Source organism: Vitis vinifera, chromosome 3, assembly GCF_030704535.1.
Source record: "Vitis vinifera cultivar Pinot Noir 40024 chromosome 3, ASM3070453v1".
Taxonomy (NCBI): domain Eukaryota; kingdom Viridiplantae; phylum Streptophyta; class Magnoliopsida; order Vitales; family Vitaceae; genus Vitis; species Vitis vinifera.
Genome location: NC_081807.1, coordinates 10,631,268 through 10,637,721, shown reverse-complemented (window position 1 = coordinate 10,637,721; position 6,454 = coordinate 10,631,268). Strand labels below are relative to the sequence as shown.

Genomic DNA, 6,454 nt, shown 5'->3' with positions numbered 1-6,454 from the left:
ACTAAAATTATTGTTTTTATAGAATAAACAAAGCAACATACACTTATCTTCCATTTACTAATTCAACTATTACGTACAATCACCCCAATATTTTGTTCACCTACTAATAATTCATTCCATGTAGGTGACTCTAAAAAAAAAGTCATATTTATAATACCCTTTATCACTCTGATACCCAATATTCTATTCTATTTAGGTGACTCAATACAAAGAAAGTGGGAATGTTTTCTTAGGTTAACCGAAGAAAACCCTAAATAACTTAAGTGCTTTTGGATTAATCGAGTATCATCTTGTAGTAGATGTCAATCTCTATTGTTAGACTTCACCAAAAAGCTCCTAGCACGGTGGAAAAAAGTATCAAATATAGTCAAGTCTTCAATAAAATACTATTTCATGCGAAAAATTACTACAAACTAGTGTATCTCTCATTCTCAATTAGACAAAATTTTTAAAAATAATTCATTTTTCTTGTTTTCATTTGTTTTGGGGCTTATTAGCAATGAAACAAAAAATATGTTAGAATGTTAAACCTAGTTTTTACTTCCCTGGAACTCGATAAAAAACATCATTTACAAAACCCACATCATAGATATACTAAATGAAGAGATATAAAACAATTATACTAACAAAGTTTTTTGCATTAATAAAAAAAATGAAGATGATAGATAAGAGATTTTGACTTACCCGAGATTTTACGAAGCAAAGAATATCAATTATGGGTGTGCCGACCATGGGTGTGAGAAGAAGGAGAAGAAAACGATGGTTAGGGTTAAGCAATAAGATCTTTTATATTAGTTAATGTATATATGGAAACAATGGACTTTTCATAAATTGTTCTTACTCACTATTTTTAAAAAGGGCCCATTGAGTTATAAAATTTAAAACTGTTTATTTCATATGGTGTCACTTCCAAAAAATGACACCGTAAATCTGAAATTAGCATCATCTAACTATCCTAATTGAAGATTTTTTATATGATGTGTCACCTTTATAAATTTTAAGTTCAATGGTGTCATTATTTTAAATGCGACACCATAAATAGTGACATCATAAATTATTTTTGTAGTAGTGATGAAAAAATTTATAATATTTAATTTTATCTTTTTGTCTTTGTATTTTATTGTTTTAAAATTATTCTATTAATTAATTTATATTATTTTTTATAATTATTATTATAAAAATAAATAGGAATTTAAATATTTACATTTCTTTAAAGATTTTATATGATAAAAATTTGAAATAAAAATATTAATCTTAGATTCTTATTATATATTTTTTTAATAACATCATTTAATAAATATGGTGCAATGCTCAATGGTTCAAACTTCAAAGACTTCAAAGTTCAAACTTTAATTTTTAAGAGATCCATGCGTCCAACCCTCAAAGGGGCAATGTTTTACCTCTAATCAGTCCCATTCCTAGACCCACATCGGAAGCACATGAATTCTATGTGCTCTAAGTGCTTTATAAATACCTTGCAACATGCCTTTTAAGCCAAACATCTCAACAAATTGGGCCTGGAAGCATGGCCCACAAGTTAAAGTTTTATAAGCTTTTTTGTCATTGGATTGGGCCCTAGTGGTTTGAACCAAATATGAGCTTATAATTAGTTTCAGTTTTAAAAGTATTGGGTGTGGAATGGGCCTAATGGATAATGGGCCTCTTAGTAGTAAACAAATATTTGTTGAATTAAGGTTTGGCCGGTTTGTAAAAAATCGGATGGTTTGTTAGGTTTGGTGGTTCAACCGTCGGTTTGAACGGTTCAATGTCGGTTTGACCATGAAACGGTTCATTGAGATGGATCGAATCAGCAAGTTCACTGGTTAATGGTTTGACCGGTTGGTCTGGTCCGATTTTTAAAACAATGGTATTAACCTCGTCCTACATCTTGGACCGATTATATGGTTACCAAAGTTTGGTTTTTTTTTTTTGGACAATTTGGGAATGTAATTGACATTATGTATTTATGACTTTGTCTTAGTTATTTGGTCACTAGTGATAAGTCATCGACATAGATGAGTGATATATTTACCCTGATATATATGGATGGTATATGGATGATATATTTACTTTTACAACATCATTAGATTGATGTATAGCGGTAGAACTCCAAAATAAAATATTTAAGTTTAATTTAAATAGATTTTTTGTTTTGTTTTTTTGTTTTTAAATATTAGAAATAAAATTCAACACAAGATGCAAGAACTTTTAGACATTTATTTAAAGGGTAGTGATTTTTAAAATTGAAAAAAAAAAGAATTACTTCCTCAAGTTTTAATTTTTTTTTAACAACATATGATAAATCCATCTTTAGGTAAGAATTTCTATATTTTATATTTTTTGTTTTTAAATATAAAAAATAAAAAGTACATCTACAAGAGTTCTGAGTAATTTAATTATTTAAAAAGAAACTAAGAAAGTTTAATTAAAAGAACCTAAAAAGTTAATGATTCTTGACTATCAAGTATAAAAGTTTTATTAATGGCTATAAGTTATTTAACTCTTAAAGAATTTGAGTGTAAAAAGTTATAAGTATAATTTAGGGTTAATGTGACTCATCTTTTGCTAGGATTTGACTAAATATACGTAACCCTTATTCATTTGAAATTTTATCAAATATCATTTTTTATAGTAAGTGATGTGATTCAAAGGAGAGGGAAGTGAAAAAGAAAAAGAAAAAAAAAGAGAAGTAATTGATGAAATTTCAAACTGTTAGATATATTTAACTAGAACCTCAATGAAGGTGAATGAAATTAATCATAAAATTTATAACAATAATTGTATAAAAAGTTTTGCTCATTTCTCATTGAATTTTCATTAGATGGATGGTTTTCCTTGTATGTTGAGATTTTAACGATTTATGATGTGAAAAAGTCAACCATATTGATATAGTATCATATTAAATTTTGAATTTGGAAGCTTTAATATATGATAAATATGATTTAATAGGATTTAAATAAATAAAATAAAGGTAAAAAATGATTAAGATATAAAATAATGAGATTAAGATATAAAAGAAAAAAATTAAAATATGAAATAAAAAATGAAAATATAAAATATAGAGGCTACAAAATAATGGAACCAGAACAAGGTTTAAAAATTCCGGATATATTGTTGATATATCCTCAAATTTTTGGTTATATGTGGATCCTAACAATTGTCCTATGGTTCAAGCATGGGTTTTTCAGGTAAAAAACCAACCTCTGCACCATTGGGTGAACATGTGTTTACTTAATAAGTAGACATACATTTTATATATTTTATTTTAAAACTAAATTTTATATATATTTTGAAAAATAAAATATTAAAATAAAGATTTAATAAAGACATTAATTTAGTTATTTATTTTTAAATTTCATTTAATTTATTATTGAAAACACAAAAATAATAAATTAAATACAAATATAATAACTATATATATATATATATATATATTAGATAAATTATCATTTTAGTATCAAAGTTATTTTTAAAATCAACAAATTATGATTTTAGAGTTAAATATATTTTCAAATATCACCTATTATTATTATAAAATATCATAAATTATATTATTCATATATCATTTTTTTCATATCTCAATTATAATATATGTATTATTATTTCTTATATTATTTTTGATAAAATTTTTAATATTTTTATGAATTTTGATTAATTTTTATTCTATCGATATTTTTTTGTATATCCTAATATATTCGTAAAATAAAAATAGTGAAACAATAACAAAAACCAATAAAATCTAAATGCCCCAATGGAAAAGGTTCGGAGCAATATCACAGTGGAACAAGTGTGATGGTTCTCATTATGATATTTGGGATATGATAAATATATTTTTCTTTGCTTATTCAATTAGGAGGAAAGGATTTTTCAGATAAACTATATGTACAGATGGTATTGTACTTTTTCCTCCTTTGCTTTCTTCAAATGACTTCTAATGTCTTTACTAATAAAATTATATTACTTTAATTTAAAACCAAATTCATAAAAAACACCCCTAAAAATAACTTCAACAACTAACATTTCAGGCCAAATTCACAAAGGCTAACTAATATTATCCGGGGCAGTTTTAAACCAAATTCACATAAGCCCTAAAACCTAATACAGTGAAATTTTCAAGGAAATATCGTCCAGGGCAATTTTAAATCAAATTCACATAAGTCCTAAAATCTAAGTAGAGGAACCACTTTTTGATCAAGACTTACAGGCTGTTGTCATTTCCAGGCAGTAGTAAATGTACTACCACTGACTCATGAGTCATCCCATCAAAAGTATAAAGTCCCAATAAATTGTTTGCTTGTTGGGAAGACAAACACTTTCCAATAAAGCTGTTTCAAATTCACTCCCGTCAACTGTGAAAAAGTCTGTATGTCCATTAATGCGACTCTTTACTCTTGCATCTCCATCACTCTTCCCGTTGAACAAGAGGAGATTCAAAGAAACCTTTCACCTCTCTGTTTGTTGGAAGTTGCAAGACTCTGGATTATGAGGTAACCTTCAGACAATGCATCTTCTTATACACTTTCTTCCTTTTTTTTTTTTTTTTTTTCGTGTGTTTCCTTCACTCTTAGTAAACCCAAATGAATTTCTCAAGGAAAAAGAAATTGGCCCTATCTTCTTCCAGTTAGTCATGATGCAGTAACAAAATTAAATGCCCAAAGAGAATCACTATCTGTGGATCCATTCTATTTTCTCCTCTTCTGATTTCCTTGTCGCCATCTTTTCAACCGTGTGGTAAATGGGACGGTGTGATGTGTGAGCAAGCGATGATTTCAAGGAATAGTTCACCATATCTCAACTATTAACCTTCTGGTTTACTTGTTTGTCCTAGTGTGTTTTCTTTTTTCTTTTTTCCTGATTTTTTTATCATATACAAAAACTAATGTTTATCGTATGTAATACTAATCCATTATATTTTGTTTCCATGGGATGAAGGCTCTATAAGTTGAGTTGGACTCTTTTATGATTGGCTTTAATGTTTCATGATTAGATTTATTCTTTGAGTGTTGGCTGAGAGTGGGATCAAAACATTCCTCAAGCACTTTGGAAGCTCTTTTGAACACGAACTTCAGTAACATTAATGGCTCCTTCGTCTGGAGGTATGCTGTTGGCTTCAACATCTTTTGATGTTGTGATTTAATTTTTATGAATGATATACCTTCCTTTGGAGACTATCTTTGGATTATATATGTCAAGAAATCAATAGTTTGATTTCTCATTGCAATGAGGTAGTTTTGAATATTGGATTATATATGTCAAGTATGACTCTCGTGTTTTGAAGGGTGTAAAATAAATATACCTTATAATATATATATTCTTTTTTGGAAAATAAATTCTTTATTTTTACAAAATGCTAAGGTGCCAAAATCAATTATTGAATTTCAGAATTTGAAATTTGGACCATTGAATGTATATGAGGAGATTTAGAATATTGAATAAGGGTATAAATAAATGAGACTTGAAGATGTATATATATGATATTACCTATTTTGTGGGGTTTGATGCCTACTGAAAAATGTTTTGTTTGACATTCTAGATGGATCCCTTTTTTTTTTTTTTTTTTGATATATAGCCATAATAATCAACTTCCATATTTGTTAACTTCAATTTTCAACCCCTTTTGAATTCTTAAAGTTCATTATGGATTTCTTTTAGGACTATGTAATATGTGTTGTTTTATTTTATTTTTTTCTATTAGCTTGCTCTTATGTTTAAAAAGTATTAGTCCAAATGGCAATTAGAAATTATCCAAGTTGGCTATGCTTTAATTATTCACCTAAACAAGTGCTTTTATGATTTTACATTGAGTTGATTCATCATGAGATGGAAAAATAGAAATTTTTTATTTACATTTTGAATTTTAAACTACATTCATTTGTAGTTGAAAATGATAAGCAATGGAATTTTTTCTCAATTCATTTTTTGTAGTGTAGGTTATTTCTTATGGATGAAAATTGTCAATGGCATGAGCAAAGTCGGAAAAATGGAGGGGTACTTAAAAGAGAGGTATGCAATTGACTATATTTTATACATTTGATTACAATTCAATCATGATTTAATTATGTTATAATTATTTTAAGATAAAAAGTAAAGAAGATGAGTAATCCCTAAAACTTAGAATTGAATTGATGTTGTTGAGCTTCTAATAATGAATATTAATATTATGGGTTCACACCTATTATACATTTCCAGACCAAAGAAATGTATCAAATTTTTATTTTTGGAGACTTTAAAAAATTTTTTTTTTTACTAAAAGTGCAAGACCTAACACTAGCATTAAGATTTAATGCTATAAATTAAAACTTTAACTCCATTAAAACTTTGACCCCATCCACTTTTTGTTGAGATCCAAAATGTTGAGTTTTCTCAAATTTTGGCCCTTGAGAGTAATGTCAAGCACAATTATAGTTTGGTCATTATAAGCTATTATTTAGTTATTTAGTTTTGGAGCTAAAGT

The 6,454-nt window shown here is 27.2% G+C and overlaps 1 long non-coding RNA gene across 1 annotated transcript; it reads left to right on the top strand.

Moving 5' to 3' along the window:
* The first annotated feature begins 4,340 nt into the window (after window positions 1-4,340).
* On the top strand, window positions 4,341-6,187 carry LOC104878857 (uncharacterized). Its single transcript, XR_009465365.1, has 3 exons — window positions 4,341-4,487; window positions 4,988-5,096; window positions 5,931-6,187. It is a non-coding gene; the product is annotated as an uncharacterized LOC104878857 (long non-coding RNA).
* Window positions 6,188-6,454: the final 267 nt, after the last annotated feature.